Source organism: Leucopleurus acutus (genome assembly GCF_964270905.1).
Source record: "Leucopleurus acutus genome assembly, chromosome: 11".
In the NCBI taxonomy this organism is placed as follows: Eukaryota; Metazoa; Chordata; class Mammalia; order Artiodactyla; family Delphinidae; genus Leucopleurus; species Leucopleurus acutus.
The window spans coordinates 67,441,351-67,458,294 of NC_139152.1; the positions used below are offsets into that span (position 1 = coordinate 67,441,351).

The following is a 16,944-nucleotide window of genomic DNA, read 5'->3' on the forward strand; positions in this document are numbered from 1 at the left end:
TTTTAATAAAGTGTAAACAGACATAAGGGAAGATATATATTTTTAGAGCTAAGTAAAAAGATTAGAGAGAGACCTTTGGGTTATGAGACCACTTTAGTTAACTTTTCTAACACACTATTGCATTAAATTGTTTAGAAGAATTCATTGACCAGGTGTTCAGACTGAAATGAGAAATATCTTTGAATAAGGCATATTCAATAGAGAGGCGTTTGCACAATCTGAAGGAAGAAGAAGGGTTAGTGCATCCACATCTTCAGCCTCTCCCACTTCGTTTCTGCCATGGAAAGATTTGATAGATTTATGAGTAGAGTGTAGACACTAGTTTTTATTCACTTTTGTATCTTCAGAACTAAGCACATTGCCTCAAACATGGTTCATGTTGATCAATGTTTGTACAATGTGTGTTGAATAGATAATTGAGTGGCAGTTACCTTGTTCACTGCATCGATAGGATGACTTTGGGCCCAGGACTCAGGCAAGAAAAAGTGTTGGAAAGGTTTGTTAATGACAGTGACTGGCAGCCACAAACTCTCATTTTCCCTTCTTACAGGCAGAGTTAATTCATGGAAAGGCCTTCCTGTCAAAAATATCTTAACCATTGAGAATCATTGAGATTATCAGGTAAACAGTACTAAGCTTAAGTGGTTAAAGCTAATAGTAATACCTTAATGTTATTTGATTTCCTCATAAATACCTGAAAAGAACAGAGGGTTGGGAACCTTGCTCGTCAGAAAAACAAAGAGTAAGCAGGAAGAAACAGGACTAAGTGATATGATGAATTAGGTGAAGATGTATGCAATGTGAGTACCTTCAAATACTTTGGAAGGAAAGAGTTGGAAAGCCAAGTGATAGGAGAAAAATAAGTGATAGGAATAACAAAAGCAACCTTGGTTCATGTTGCAGTTTTGCCTAGCTTTGGACTGCCACATTTTCTCATCTCAAAAACCAGCTGGCAAAAGTCACTCCCTTCTCTCTTTCCCACACCCCTGTTTCCATTTTTCTTGCCTTATCTTGGCTATAGTAAAAGGAGAGAAGATATGAACCATCTCCTGCAATTTTTATAACAGTGTTTCTCAACTCTGGCTGCCCAGTTGGATCGTATATGACAGTTTCGGTGTCTAGATGCCTGGGACCCACTTCTGACCTTCTAATGTATAATCTCTAAGGGTGAGATTTGAATATAAGTATTTTTAAGAAGCACTATAGGTAATTCTGATGAACAGCATCGTTGAAAACAAGTGTTTGTTATGGTTCCTAAGAAGACAGAATTTTAGAAGATGTTCTATAGAAATATATTCAAGGTTATTCGTAGTTAAACTCTCCCATGCAAAGACTTAGGTGGACTCTGCTCATGTGCTCGTTTGCATATCCAAACCAAAGGCTGAACCCAGAAGGGTCCACAAGGGTATATCAGAGTCTAGAGTGCAAAGTAATTAACCACCCCCCCAAAAGTCCTTGAAGCATAGAGCTCAGAGTGAAAACCCGGGGAAACCAAACATAGAGGGCATAAATGCACAATAAAGTTAAGGTTTAGAAACTAGACAAAATCAAGGGGAAAAATGTAGAGCAAGAAAAGAATGTCCAAGATAATTATTATGAGCACCACTAGAATTTTGATAGCTTAACTTTACTGATGAGCAGTGATGTCTGTGTGTGTGTGAAGGCAGACAACAGCAAACAGTTTGTTCTTGTCTATTTAGCAGTGACTGTTTGCAAAGATGGAATATGGATGTGGTCTTATTTTGTATATACGGCATATGCTATATAGTCCTAGTATTCCTTGCTAAAATAGAAATCCACCACTGTACAGTTTGATCATTATATTAAAATAACTAACTTATAGGACAAGGTGTTCGCATGGACAAGGTTAGATTATTTCCTGTCATATGTCTAGGACTAGGTTCCATGGAGTTATATTTCTGAATAATCAAGTATGGCATGTGTCTCTCCCTTCATATCTTACACACCTGCCTCTAACCCTCAGTTTGTTTGCACAGCTGTTTTTAAGTTTGGATTGAGGCAGTGTTGCCCTTTGGGATGTAAATTTGAGTTATTAATAGTCCAACATAGTACAGTAGAAAAGTCTGGTATGTACACTGCAACTTTTTATGATGATGTGTACTATGTAAACAATACGTGTTTTACATGAATATGTTTACCCAGTATGCTGTGGTAGACCATAGAGGTGGTCTGTCATGAATGTTAATTTTCAAAAATACCTCAAAACTCTCTGAGCAGTTATGAATACCAAAGTTCTACCATATGTTTTAAAAACTGCTTTAAATATTTATACATTATAAGCCAGTAGTTCCTAGGAGAACACGAAATACCAGAAACAGTATTATTTAATGCAGTGCTTTATAGAATATGTATGTTTTCCCAAGCTTGACTTGTTTCAGTGTTTTGTCTTAATATTGATTATCATTATCATAATTAATTTGAAATATTGATATTATATCTTCCCCCTGAAGTTTGAGAGAGAACTTCTTTTGGTTGTTTTTCCCATAAAGGTAGAAACATGCTGAGCAAACACTACTGGTTACCTATCCAGATCCACATCTCTCTTCTTCCTTGCTAACTGAACTATGATTTTGTTCAAGCATCAGTTATTAGGAAGATTGAGCCCTGCTATAGCCTCAGAAATACGTGACTCTCAATCTAAATTAGTTATGGTAATTCCATTTATTTAGGAAAGGATATGAGACACAGTTCTTATCAATGAGGAGCATATCTACTAGAGAGTTTCCTAGGAATTTTTTTTTTTTTCTGTTAAAAGTGAACACAAGACAGAAGCAGCGCTTTTTTTCTGCCTCTGGACTTTATCATGTGTATGTGTTTTTTCTGCCTAACGTGTCAACCTGCTATGTATTCTGTCAGAAATTGATGTTAGTGCTGTAACTGAGTCATTCAGGCCCAGTCCGAAGAATGAATGGTAATTTTCTTTTCCTGTATGTTTATATGATCATATCTGAGGCCTAGGAGTGTAGCACGAGTAGAGAAAGAGCTGGGGTCCTAGAAAGTCAGATCAGGTGGTTTCATAGAGCTTATTGAGTGGCCTTAATAGGCGCTCCTTCTAGAAGCAGCCCTTGTCTGGGCAGAGACTTGTGCTTGGTCTCTCCCTACCTCTTCCCAGCCCAATGTCAGGGAGTCTGCTAATATCATTAGTGCCTCCAAATACTGCAGATCTGCAGAGTCAAATATGAGAGGTGTAACCCTTGAAAGCCTGTGGCCTACCTTCATGTTTACCCCGGCCTTAATGTTTTACCGGGGAATTAAGGTGATCCTCCCTAGAGCCCTCCATCTCCTTTTGTTTTTTTAACCAAAGGAGGGCTGTAGATCATCTTGTAGTGGCATCTTTCAATCTGGTCCTGCCATTTCTGTATCAAATAGAAATTTGTTAAGGGGATATGATACCTTTCTTACTGTAAATTGTTTCTCAATATGTCACCAGTAGGAATTTTAAGGGAGGAGGCTAGATTCTTATCTAGTCATCTTCAATGTCTTTTAGAATTAACCATTGGTTTCATTGCTTTAAATTTAGAGGTACTTCACCTGGAAAGGTATCTGGATGTTGAAGGAAAATACTTTGAGCATGTTATTTGAAATTGTAACATACTGCTTAAAAATAAATGTATCTTATATTTTGAGATCTTTTGGATATTCAGTATATACTGTTAAAAACTCCTAAGGTAGTATTAGCTAGTTATTATCAGCATTACACCATGTATTGTAGCTACAGAAAGGTATGACTAATTTCTTAGTCAAGTAAATAGCAGTGAATTAATCTCATCATTGCAGCAGTGCACACAATTGCTGTCTTTTCAGTAAAGATTTAACAGTATTTTCTATCTCATATAATACGTATTTTATTAATCAAATCTCTTTGTTTGCTTTCATCTTTCAATGCTAGAAGTTTGGAGGATGTAGAAGAATAAAGTGTGGTTTCTTTTTTCAAAAGAGCATGTGCTTTACTTCCATTTCCAGCCGTGTATGATTTTTCTGAGGAACTCTCCTGCTATAGTTCAGCTAGACCCTGCCTAAATTAGAACATGTATTTTTTTAAGCATTGCTGACTCTACAAAAATAAGGGAAATCTCCCTGGATCAAGAAAAATCAAAACCAAAAAATTAAAAGGAGAGAAGGGGAAGAGAGAGGAAGAGGAGTTGAAACTAGAGCAGGGAACTGTGAGCCATAAGATAGCAGATGGTATTGTCTTGAGGCAAATGCTGGTCCCATTGGGATCTAGAGACTAACGTTGGGCCCCTACATGGTGGGGGAGCTGGACCTGAAAAGCTCATACTAAGCCATGACCTTGAATGAGACAAGGCAGTCTTCCGTCAGTCCCATGCCGAAGCAAATTCAAATCTTTGTGGGGGAATACTTCCCAAATTCTGGCCTTTGGAATTTCTACTGATTAAAATCTACCAAATGTAAGCTCAGAACTTAAAAAAAAAAAAAAAAGGTAAATCACCAAATCTGGCTGGCTAGGTATCCTGCCTGCCTGCCCCTCACCCCATTCAACTAAAAATACTGAATGTAATTAAATTTCATTTCTTAAAAGCATTGAAATACTGGAAAGATACATAGTATTTATCAGGTCAATATACAGGAGAAGGTAGGAGTCCACAAAGATGATGGAAATGCTGAAGCTACTAAGGGTATTTGTATACCATGGCAAACTTGAGCTTTGGTTTCAAAGCCCTGCAAGGAGTGGGTTACAGATGATAAAACTTGCACTTAGGCAAACACAGAGAGGAGTCCCATAGGACAGACTCTCGTATGTTGAGACCACAAGGATAAGGACTAAAGTTAGAGCAGCTGTAGTAGAAATAGAGTAGATTGAAACATTTAAGATTATGTAGAGGAGTAGAGATAAAGGAGAAGGATTGTCAAGGACTATTATCAGATTTCTGTTCCAAGCCACTGGGTAGGTGATGGTACAGCTTACATGATGGGAAAAACTAAGGAAGGATCAAGTTTCAGGGCAAAGTTTTGAACATGCTTAATAATTTGAGATAGCTGTATATATGAGTGATCATATTTTGGGGAAGTTTTATAAATACAAACATCTAAATACATGGAAATGGAACTGTTGTAGCATAATCACATAGGATTTATTTTTCTCTTATTTTCCTAGAAAATCTGTACGGTAGTAGCTGACATTGGTTCATATGGTTCAAGGGTGTGAGGGCCAAGGTCTCTGCAGTTTTATTGGCCTTTCACTATGGTTACATAATGGCTGCTGCTGCTCCAGCCATTGTAGTTCAAATGGAAAGAAATATGAAGATGGAAGAACTTTTCCCATGTGAGACAGCATCCTTTAAAGAACTTCCTTGGAAATTCTACCCAACAACTTCCTCTCCTCCATAGGCCATCTCTAGAAGGCTGGGAAATGTAACCTCCTAGATGGGCACACTGCAGCTCCAAATAAAATCAAGATTCTGTGAGTAACGAAGAAGGAGAAACTGGATATTGGTAGGCATTTAGCACTGTCTGCCTCTGTGTGTGTGTGTGTGTGTGTGTGTGTGTGTGTGTGTGTGTGTGTTTGTGTGTGTGTGTGTGTGTATACACACATGTGTAATATTAATGCATGAATAGGTCCCTGGAAGGGGGAGAGTGATGAGGAGTGTGGGTAATATAACAGTATTTACATGTAACAGAATGTAATCATATCCATTGTCCTCTTCTTTCTTTTAATAATATAACTCCTCTTAGTTTTAGTAGAGCAAACATCACCCAGACACACAGCTAGAGTCCCTATCTTCCATGTGAGAAAATTCAAGCCAGTAGAATGTGAGTCAGATAATGTGTGCAATTCATTTATTTGTTTATTTATTTATTTTATTTTTATTTTTTTGCGGTACGCGGGCCTCTCACCGTTGTGGCCTCTCCCGTTGCGGAGCACAGGCTCCAGATGCTCAGGCTCAGCGGCCATGGCTCACGGGCCCAGCCGCTCCACGGCATGGGGGATCTTCCCAGACGGGGGCATCGGCAGGCGGACTCTCAACCACTGTTGCCACCAGGGAAGCCCTGTGTGCAATTTATTTAAAAGGGAACTGCTTGCCCCCCTATTTTTTTTTTTTTCACTCTTCCTACTGGCTAAGGAATAACAATCACCTTGATACTAAAGTTGGTAGCTAACTCTTCAAGGATGTCAGAGTAGCCTGACCCATATGGGTCTCTGGATAACATGCTCTATACTGCCTGCCTCTCTCTGTACTATGACAAGAGAAAAGGATTTCTATCTTATTTAAAGACCTATGTTCTAAGCTCTTTTGTGGTACCCTATCTAGTACAGGTAGATCTAAGGTCTTGTTCTGAATGCTTCTCTTTTGGTGAAACTTTTACCTTGAGACTGTAACTGTTAGGCACTATGAATATACAACAAGCCAACAATAATTGCAACAACAAAGAATAACAAATTTTATATATATGAATATATACGATTTATAAGTGATTTCTTAGAGGTAAGAGAAAAAGAGACTATAAGTGTTAAAAGAGCTATTCCAGCCAGAAGGTAAAAATTATTTCCTGTTAGGAAATCAGGAAGAGCTTTGTGAAGATAGTAACTTTTGAATTGAGCTTTGTGGGGTAGGATTTAGGTAGACAAAAATGTGGAGAGGGCTTCCCTGGTGGCGCAGTGGTTGAGAGTTCGCCTGCCGATGCAGGGGACACGGGTTCGTGCCCCGGTCCGGGAAGATCCCACATGACGCGGAGCGGCTAGGCCCGTGAGCCATGGCCTCTGAGCCTGCGCATCCAGAGCCTGTGCTCCGCAACAGGAGAGGCCACGACAGTGAGAGGCCCGTGTACCGCAAAAAAAAAAAAAAAAAAAAAAAAAATGGAGAGGAGCATTCCAAGTATTAGGAACAAGGTGGGTTAAGGCATAGCAGGGCACTCATTGGAGACGGATGAATATTCTAGGTGATAACCTGATTCATATAAAGTACAGAAGTGTGATATGAGGTGGAAAAGAAAAGCAGGAGTCAGTTCAAAAAGACCTCATATGGAAAGTCCATTTTGGAAATGAGAATTTTGAGCAGAACAATAATATGACCAAAAGCAGAAGTTGCTAAGGCCTGTGATTTTTCAACCATGAGATTCACTGGGACACTAGCAGTGAACAGTGGGGAAACCTGAAATCGTGGGACCAAGGCTAGGAGAACTAATGCAAGAGAAGCGTTCACCGCAAAGGAGGTAGCTAGCTGCTGACGCTGATATTCAAAAGGCAAACTCCAGTCAGATATGAGCTGACATCTGTTATCAAAGGGTCTTATTGGAAAATTGGAGCACATGCAGGAGGAGTTTCTGATCAGATGTAAAACTACACATGATGGTTAATAAATACTATGGCAAGGGCTTTCTCTGGCTCTCCCAGTATATTGACTGACGTTTGGACAGTGAAAATGAGAGAGTTCTACTTAAAAAAAAAAATGATGAGCATTTACTATGAGTGAAAAACTATTTCAAATATAATACTTTACTTTTATTAGTTACTTTATTCCTCATAATACTCTGCAAAGTAAGACAGTCATTTCTTGGTATGCGTAGGTGATTGGTTCCAGGACCCTTGTGGATACCAAAATTCATGGATGCTCAAGTTCCTTACATAAAGTGGCATAGTATTTGTATATAACCTACTCATATCCTCCTGTGTACTTTAAATCATCTCTAGATTACTTATATCTAACACAATGCATATGCTATGTATATAGTTGCCTGGTGCACAGCAAATTCAAGTTTTGCCTTTTAGAACTTTCTGGAATTTATTTTCCAAATAGTTTCAATCCACAGCTGGTTGAATTCTGTAGATGCGGAACCCATGGATATGGAAAGCTGACTGTATTGTTATCATCATGTTCATTCTCAGATGAGAAAACTAAAACACAGAGAGGTTAAGTAACCTGTCTAAGATCACACAGTTAATAAGTGAAGGAGTTAGAATTTTAGCCCAGTCATTCTGGCTTAGATTCACACTCTTAAAACTCAGAGCTGGGGTAGACGGATAGGATTTGGCCTCTGGGGAGATTCTGTTAAATTTTAAACCATCAGGGCTATAACCCAGTGTGTTAGCATTCTGAATGGTACCAGTTTTATCAGAGGAATAGAATCTAAATGAGAACCTGAGACAAAATTATAGGCAGACTGTGTGGGCATAAATAGGGGTGAGTAGGGGAAGATGCTCTTCAGGGAGTACACAAATGCTAGTTCTTCCAGGGTACAGAATAGAGGCCAAGCACTAGTTCTAGCCCTCACCTGGCTTTAAGAACAGTGCTCCTTAAATATGGAAAAGCTTGGTTAGTTTGAGTTTAGCAGCTGGGTCGGGACATTGATTTGGCAGAGACTGAGACAGTTTGGGGATCGGTAAATGTGTACTGTGGGTTCACACAGTTCCCGAATCCCTGCCTCCCTCTCTTCAGTTTTGTGCTCTATAACTTGTTCACAGTCGAATAAAGTGACCTGATGCTGTTTTCCTTCTCTGGAATATGGTTAGGCTGAGTTGTCTTTGAGTGGCCCAGCTCTTGTAAAGTGCTCACCTTTCGTCTGAAGGAGCAGCATTATCCTTAAAGGCCTTTATTTAGTGTTAAGGTTCAGTAAATATAGGTACTCGTAAGATAAATGTGGCATCTCCCACTTTTTCTATAAGCTGTCTTTTTATGCAGATATCAGCTATTTTGTTTATTAAGATTTTATTAAATTGATGTGACTTTAATAATTCTATCCTATTTTAATTTCTCCTTTCTTTTTTGCTTTATTCCCTGTACTACATAATTAGCTTTTGTTTTTTTACATCTTTATTGGAGTATAATTGTTTTACAATGGTTAGTTTCTGCTTTATAACAAAGTGAATCAGTTATACATATACATATATGTCCCCATATCTCTTCCCTCTTGCGTCTCCCTCCCTCCACCCTCCCTATCCCACCCCTCTAGATGGTCACAAAGCACCGAGCTGATCTCCCTGTGCTATGTGGCTGCTTCCCACTAGCTATCTATTTTTACGTTTGGTAGTGTATATATGTCCATGCCACTCTTTCACTTTGTCACACCTTACCCTTCCCCCTCCCCATATCCTCAAGTCTGTTCTCTAGTAGGTCTGTGTCTTTATTCCCGTCTTACCCCTAGGTTCTTCATGACATTTTTTTTTCTTAGATACCATATATATGTGTTAGCATACGGTATTTGTTTTTCTGTTTCTGACTTACTTCACTCTGTATAACAGACTCTAGGTCCACCCACCTCACTGCAAATAACTCAATTTCCTTTCTTTTTATGGGTGAGTAATATTCCATTGTATATATGTGCTACATCTTCTTTATCCACTCATCTGCTGATGGACACTTAGGTTGCTTCCATCTCCGGGCTATTGTAAATAGAGCTGCAATGAACATTTTGGTACATGACTCTTTTTGAATTATGGTTTTCTCAGGGTATATGCCCAGTAGTTGGATTGCTGGGTCATATGGTAGTTCTATTTGTAGTTTTTTAAGGAACCTCCATACTATTCTCCATAGTGGCTGTATCAATCTACATTCCCACCAGCAGTGCAAAAGGGTTCCCTTTTCTCCACACCTTCTCCAACATTTATTGTTTATAGATTTTTTGATGATGGCCATTCTGACCGGTGTGAGATGATATCTCATTGTAGCTTTGACTTGCATTTCTCTAATGGTTAATGATGTTGAGCGTTCTTTCATGTGTTTGTTGGCAATCTGTATATCTTCTTTGTAGAAATGTCTGTTTAGGTCTTCTGCCCATTTTTGGATTGGGTTGTTTGTTTTTCTGTTACTGAGCTGCATGAGCTGCTTGTAAATTTTGGAGATTAATCCTTTGTCAGTTGCCTCATTTGCAAATATTTTCTCCCATTCTGAGGGTTGTCTTTTGGTCTTGTTTATGGTTTCCTTTGCTGTGCAAAAGCTTTTAAGTTTCATTAGGTCCCATTTGTTTATTTTTGTTTTTATTTCCATTTCTCTAGGAGGTGGGTCAAAAAGGATCTTGCTGTGATTTATGTCATAGAGTGTTCTGCCTATGTTTTCCTCTAGGAGTTTGATAGTTTCTGGCCTTACATTTAGGTCTTTAATCCATTTTGAGCTTATTTTTGTGTATGGTGTTACCGAGTGTTCTAATCTCATACATTTACATGTACCTGTCCAGTTTTCCCAGCACCACTTTTTGAAGAGGCTGTCCTATTTCCCTGTACATTTCTGCCTCCTTTATCAAAAATAAAGTGACCATATGTGCATGGGTTTATCTCTGGGCTTTCTATCCTGTTCCATTGATCTATCTTTCTGTTTTTGTGCCAGTACCATACTGTCTTGATTACTGTAGCTTTGTAGTATAGTCTGAAGTCAGGGAGCCTGATTCCTCCAGCTCCGTTTTTCGTTCTCAAGATGGCTTTGGCTAGTCGGGGTCTTTTGTGTTTCCATACAAATTGTGAAATTTTTTGTTCTAGTTCTGTGAAAACTGCCAGTGGTAATTTGATAGGGATTGCATTGAATCTGTACATTGCTTTCGGTAGAAGAGTCATTTTCACAATGTTGATTCTTCCAATCCAAGAACATGGTATATATCTCCATCTATTTGTATCATCTTTAATTTCCTTCATCAGTGTCTTACAATTTTCTGCATACAGGTCTTTTGTCTCCTTAGGTAGGTTTATTCCTAGATATTTTATTCTTTTTGTTGCAATGGTAAATGGGAGTGTTTTCTTGATTTCACTTTCAGATTTTTCATCATTAGTGTACAAGAATGCCAGAGATTTCTGTGCATTAATTTTGTATCCTGCTACTTTACCAAATTCATTGATTAGCTCTAGTAGTTTTCTGGTAGCATCTTTAGGATTCGCTATGTATTGTATCATGTCATCTGCAAAGAGTGACAGCTTTACTTCTTCTTTTCCGATTTGGATTCCTTTTATTTCCTTTTCTTCTCTGATTGCTGTGGCTAAAACTTCCAAAACTATGTTGAATGAGAGTGGTGAGAATGGGCAACCTTGTCTTGTTCCTGATCTTAGTGGAAAAGCTTTCAGTTTTTCACCATTAAGGACGATGTTGGCTGTGGGTTTGTCATATATGGCCTTTATTATGTTGAGGAAAGTTCCCTCTATGTCTACTTTCTGCAGGGTTTTTATCATAAATGGGTGTTGAATTTTGTCAAAAGCTTTCTCTGCATCTATTGAGATGATCATACGGTTTTTCTCCTTCAATAATATGGTGTATCATATTGATTGATTTGCATATATTGAAGAATCCTTGCATTCCTGGGATAAACCCCACTTGATCATGATGTATGATCCTTTTAATGTGCTGATGGATTCTCTTTGCTAGTATTTTGTTGAGGATTTTTGCATCTATGTTCATCAGTGATATTGGCCTGTAGTTTTCTTTCTTTGTAACATCCTTGTCTGGTTTTGGTATCAGGGTGATGGTGGCCTCGTAGAATGAGTTTGGGAGTGTTCCTCCCTCTGTTATATTTTGGAAGAGTTTGAGAAGAATAGGGGTTAGCTCTTCTATAAATGTTTGATAGAATTCGCCTGTGAAGCCATCTGGTCCTGGGCTTTTGTTTGTTGGAAGATTTTTAATCACAGTTTCAATTTCAGTGCTTGTGATTGGTCTGTTCATATTTTCTATTTCTTCCTGATTCAGTCTTGGCAGGTTGTGCATTTCTAAGAATTTGTCCATTTCTTCCAGGTTGTCCACTTTATTGGCATATAGTTGCTTGTAGTAGTCTCTCATGATCCTTTATGTTTCTGCAGTGTCAGGTGTTACTTCTCCTTTTTCATTTCTAATTCTATTCATTTGAGTCTTCTCCCTTTTTTTCTTGATGAGTCTGGCTAATGGTTTATCAATTTTGTTTGCCTTCTCAAAGAACCAGCTTTTAGTTTTATTGATCTTTGCTATCATTTCCTTCATTTCTTTTTCATTTCTTTCTGATTTGATCTTGATGATTTCTTTCCTTCTGCTAACTTTGGGGGTTTTTTGTTCTTCTTTCTCTAATTGCTTTGGGTGCAAGGTTAGGTGGTTTATTTGAGATGTTTCCTGTTTCTTAAGGTAGGATTGTATTGCTATAAACTTCCCTCTTAGAACTCCTTTTACTGCATCCCATAGGATTTGGGTCATCGTGTTTTCATTGTCTTTTGTTTCTAGGAATTTTTTGATTTCCTCTTTGATTTCTTCAGTGATCACTTCGTTATTAAGTAGTGTATTGTTTAGCCTCCATGTGTTTGTATTTTTTACAGATCTTTTCCTGTAATTGATATCTAGCCTTATAGCGTTGTGGTTGGAAAAGATACTTGATACAATTTCAATTTTCTTAAATTTACCAAGGCTTGATTTGTGACCCAAGATATGATCTATCCTGGAGAATGTTCCATGAGCACTTGAGAAAAATGTGTATTCTGTTGTTTTTGGATGGAATGTCCTATAAATATCAATTAAGTCCATCTTGTTTAATGTATCATTTAAAGCTTGTGTTTCCTTATTTATTTTCATTTTGGATGATCTGTCCATTGGTGAAAGTGGGGTGTTAAAGTCCCCTACTATGAATGTGTTAATGTCGATTTCCCCTTTTATGGCTGTTAGTATTTGCCTTATGTATTGAGGTGCTCCTATGTTGGGTGCATAAATATTTACAATTGTTATATCTTCTTCTTGGATTGATCCCTTGATCATTATGTAGTGTCCTTCTTTGTCTCTTCTAATAGTCTTTATTTTACAGTCTATTTTGTCTGATATGAGAATTGCTACTCCAGCTTTCTTTTGGTTTCCATTTGCATGGAATATCTTTTTCCAAACCCTCACTTTCAGTCTTATGTGTCTCTAGGTCTGAAGTGGGTCTCTTGGAGACAGCATATATATATGGGTCTTGTTTTTGTATCCATTCAGCCAGTCTGTGTCTTTTGGTGGGAGCATTTAATCCATTTACATTTAAGGTAATTATCAATATGTATGTTCCCATTCCCATTTTCTTAGTTGTTTTGTGTTTGTTATTGTCCGGCTTTTCCTTCTCTTGTGTTTCTTGCCTAGAGAAGGTCCTTTAGCATTTGTTGTAAAGGTGGTTTGGTGGTGCTGAACTCTCTCAGCTTTTGCTTGTGTGTAAAGGTTTTAATTTCTCCATCAAATCTGAATGAGATCCTTGCTGGGTAGAGGAACCTTTGTTGTAGGTTTTTCTCCTTCATCACTTTAAATATGTCCTGCCAGTCCCTTCTGGCTTGCAGAGTTTCTGCTGAAAGATCAGCTGTTAACCTCATGGGGATTCCCTTGTGCGTTATTTGTTGGTTTTCCCTTGCTGCTTTTAATATGTTTTCTTTGTATTTAATTTTTGACATATTGATTAATATGTGTGTTGGCGTGTTTCTTCTTGGATTTATCCTGTATGGGACTCTCAGGGCTTCCTGGACTTGATTAACTATTTCCTTTCCCATATTAGGGAAGTTTTCAACTATAACCTCTTCAAATATTTTCTCAGTCCCTTTCTTTTTCTCTTCTTCTTCTGAGACCCCTATAATTTGAATGTTGGTGCATTTAATGTTATCCCAGAGGTCTCTGAGACTGTCCTCAGTTCTTTTCATTCTTTTTTCTTTATTCTGCTCTGTAGTAGTTATTTCCACTATTTTGTCTTCTAGGTCACTTATCCGTTCTTCTGCCTCAGTTATTCTGCTATTGATTCCTTCTAGAGTATTTTTAATTTCATTTATTGTGTGGTTCATCATTGCTTGTTTCCTCTTTAGTTCTTCTAGGTCCTTGTTTAATGTTTCTTGCATTTTCTCTATTCTATTTCCAAGATTTTGGATCATCTTTACTATCATTATTCTGAATGCTTTTTCAGGTAGACTGCCTATTTCCTCTTCATTTGTTAGGTCTGGTGGGTTTTTATCTTGCTCCTTCATCTGCCGTGTGTTTTTCTGTCTTCTCATTTTGCTTATCTTACTGCATTTGGTGTCTCCTTTTTGCAGGCTGCAGGTTCGTAGTTCCCATTGTTTTTGTTGTCTGTCCCCAGTGGCTAAAGTTGGTTCAGTGGGTTGTGTAGGCTTCCTTGTGGAGGGGACTAGTGCCTGTGTTCTGGTGGATGAGGCTGGATCTTTTCTTTCTGGTGGGCAGATCCACGTCTGGTGGTGTGTTTTGGGGTGTCTGTGGCCTTATTATGATTTTAGGCAGCCTCTCTGCTAATGGGTAGGGTTGCGTTCCTGTCTTGCTAGTTGTTTGGCATAGGGTGTCCAGCACTGTAGCTTGCTGGTCGTTGAGTGAAGTTGGGTGTTTGTGTTGAGATGGAGAACTCTGGGAGATTTTCACCATTTGATATTATGTGGAGCTGGGAGGTCTCTTGTGGACCAGTGTCCTGAAGTTGGCCCTCCCACCTCAGAGGCACAGCACTGACTCCTGGCTGCAGAACCAAGAGCCTTTCATCCACACGGCTCAGAATAAAAGGGAGAAAGAGTAGAAAGAAAGAAAGAAAGAAAGGATAAAATAAAGTAAGATAAAATAAAATAAAGTTATTAAAATAAAAAGTCATTATTAAGAAATAAAATTTTTTTAAGTAAAAAACAAAACAAAAAACGGACGGAGAGAACCCTAGGACCAATGGTGAAAGCAAAGCTATGCAGACAAAATCTCACACAGAAGCGTACACATACACACTCACAAAAAGAGGAAAAGTGGGAGAAATAATAAATCTTGCTCTCAAAGTCCACCTCTTCAGTTTGGGATGATTCGTTGTCTATTCAGGTATTCCACAGATGCAGGGTACATCAAGTTGATTGTGGAGATTTAATCCACTGCTCCTGAGGCTGCTGGGAGAAATTTCCCTTTCTTGTCTTTGTTCGCACAGCTCCCGGGCCTCAGCTTTGGATTTGGCTCCACCTCTGTGTGTAGGTCGCCGGAGGGCCTCTGTTCTTCGCTCAGACAGGACGGGGTTAAAGGAGCAGCTGCTTCGGGGTCTCTGGCTCACTCAGGCTGGGGAGAGGGAGTGGTACGGAGTGCGGGCGAGCCTGCGGCGGCAGAGGCCGGCGTAACATTGCACCAGCCTGAGGCGCGCCGTGCATTCTCCCGGGGAAGTTGTCCCCGGATCCCGGGACCCTGGCAGTAGCGGGCTGCACAGGCACCCAGGAGAGGAGGTGTGGATAGTGACCTGTGCTCGCACACAGGCTTCTTGGCAGCGGCAGCAGCAGCCTTGGTGTCTCATGCCCCTCTCTGGGGTCCGCGCTGTTAGCCGCAGCTTGCGCCCATCTCTGGAGCTCCTTTAAGCAGCGCTCTTAATCCCCTCTCCTTGCGCACCAGGAAACAAAGAAGGAAGAAAAAGTCTCTTGCCTCTTAGGCAGCTCCAGACTTTTTCCCGGACTCCCTCCCGGCTAGCCATGGCACACTAACCCCCTGCAGGCTGTGTTCACGCCGCCAACCCCAGTCCTCTCCCGGCGCTCCGAACAAAGCCCGAGCCTCAGCTCCCAGCCCCTGCTCGCCCTGGCGGGTGAGCAGACAAGCCTCTCGGGCTGGTGAGTGTTAGTCGGCACCGATCCTCTGTGCGGTAATCTCTCTGCTTTGCCCTCCGCACCCCTGTTGCTGTGCTCAGACTCCGTGGCCCCGAAGCTCCCCGCCTCTACCACCCGCAGTCTCCGCCCGCAAAGGGGCTTCTAGTGTGTGGAAACCTTTCCTCCTTCATAGCTCCCTCCCACTGGTGCAGGTCCCGTCCCTATTCTTTTGTCTCTGTTTATTCTTTTTTCTTTTGCCCTAACCAGGTACGTGGCGAGTTTCTTGCCTTTTGGGAGGTTTGAGGTCTTCTGCCAGCGTTCAGTAGGTGTTCTGTAGGAGTTGTCCCACGTGTAGATGTATTTCTGATGTATCTGTGGGGAGGAAGGTGATCTCCACGTCTTACTCTTACGCCATCTTCCCCCCTCTCCCATAATTAGCTTCTTATTTTATTTCTAATCATTTTCTGTGTGGGCTACATGGGCACTGAGAGAAAGGAGGTTGAGAAAGCTTCAGGATGAATTCTGCCTGTAATGTAGAGATATGTGACTTCTGAAGAGCCACATCTTGGAAAGCAAGAGAGTGGTTAACCATACCTGTATCAATTTAAATACTTTTCCCTACAAATAATAGCAAGTTTACTTATCAGTGGCATAAGCAATAAAGTCATTATCTCACATAATCAGCAGTCAGGAGGTAGCAGTTCTAGGGTTGGTTCACTGGCTTCCTGACATCAGGGCACTGGGCTCACATCTAGACTTCCCTCTCCGGGCTACAAGGTGACGGCTGCAGTTGTAAGCATCATGTCTTCATGAGAAGTAGGTATGAATTAGAGCCTTTCTTCTCAAGCATCTCTCTCCTTTTGTCAAGGAGGGAAAAAATCCGTCCAGAAATTTCTTAGCAGAATTGCCTCATGTCTCATTGTCTAGACATAATTCACAGGGTACCTTCTGGCTGCAAAGGAGTCTGACAAAGTGAATATTTGACTTTTTCAGTTTCTGTTTTGGGGCAAGCAGAGTAAACAGGCGTTAAAAATGACTGTTGAATAGCTTCTAAAAGGATCTGCAGAAACATCCTTTTTCTTCTCCCCCCCCCGCCCCGGCCCACCCTACCAGCAGCTCCTTCCTTCCTTCTTCCCTGTCTCCTCTCTCTGTGTCCTGATTTTGGGGGTTGAGAGGAATAACTCTCTAAAGGAGAGGTGCAGTGATTTCTCCATATATTCTTTTGCTTTGGTACCACCACATTATTCAACCATAGGTGGTTTAGTTTTTATCTGTCATGATGGACTCTGAGCTCCTCTAAGAGAAAAAGCTTATCTTTAAAATTTTTCTTCTAATGCCTAACACTCACCATAATATGTGGTATTATAGTAAGTGCTCAATTAAAGAAATGGCATGAAATGAAATTATAAATTAAGGAAAAACTGATTCAACACTGTTTAAAACTAAAGAAGGAACAAAAGTATTTGATAAGACATCTTGAGAAA

At 39.8% G+C, this 16,944-nt stretch overlaps 1 protein-coding gene across 8 annotated transcripts in view; it reads left to right on the forward strand.

Moving 5' to 3' along the window:
- METTL25 (methyltransferase like 25) overlaps nt 1–16,944 on the forward strand; it is a 118,338-nt gene that overhangs the window by 32,691 nt on the left and 68,703 nt on the right. The gene's annotated exons all lie outside the window — the stretch shown is intronic.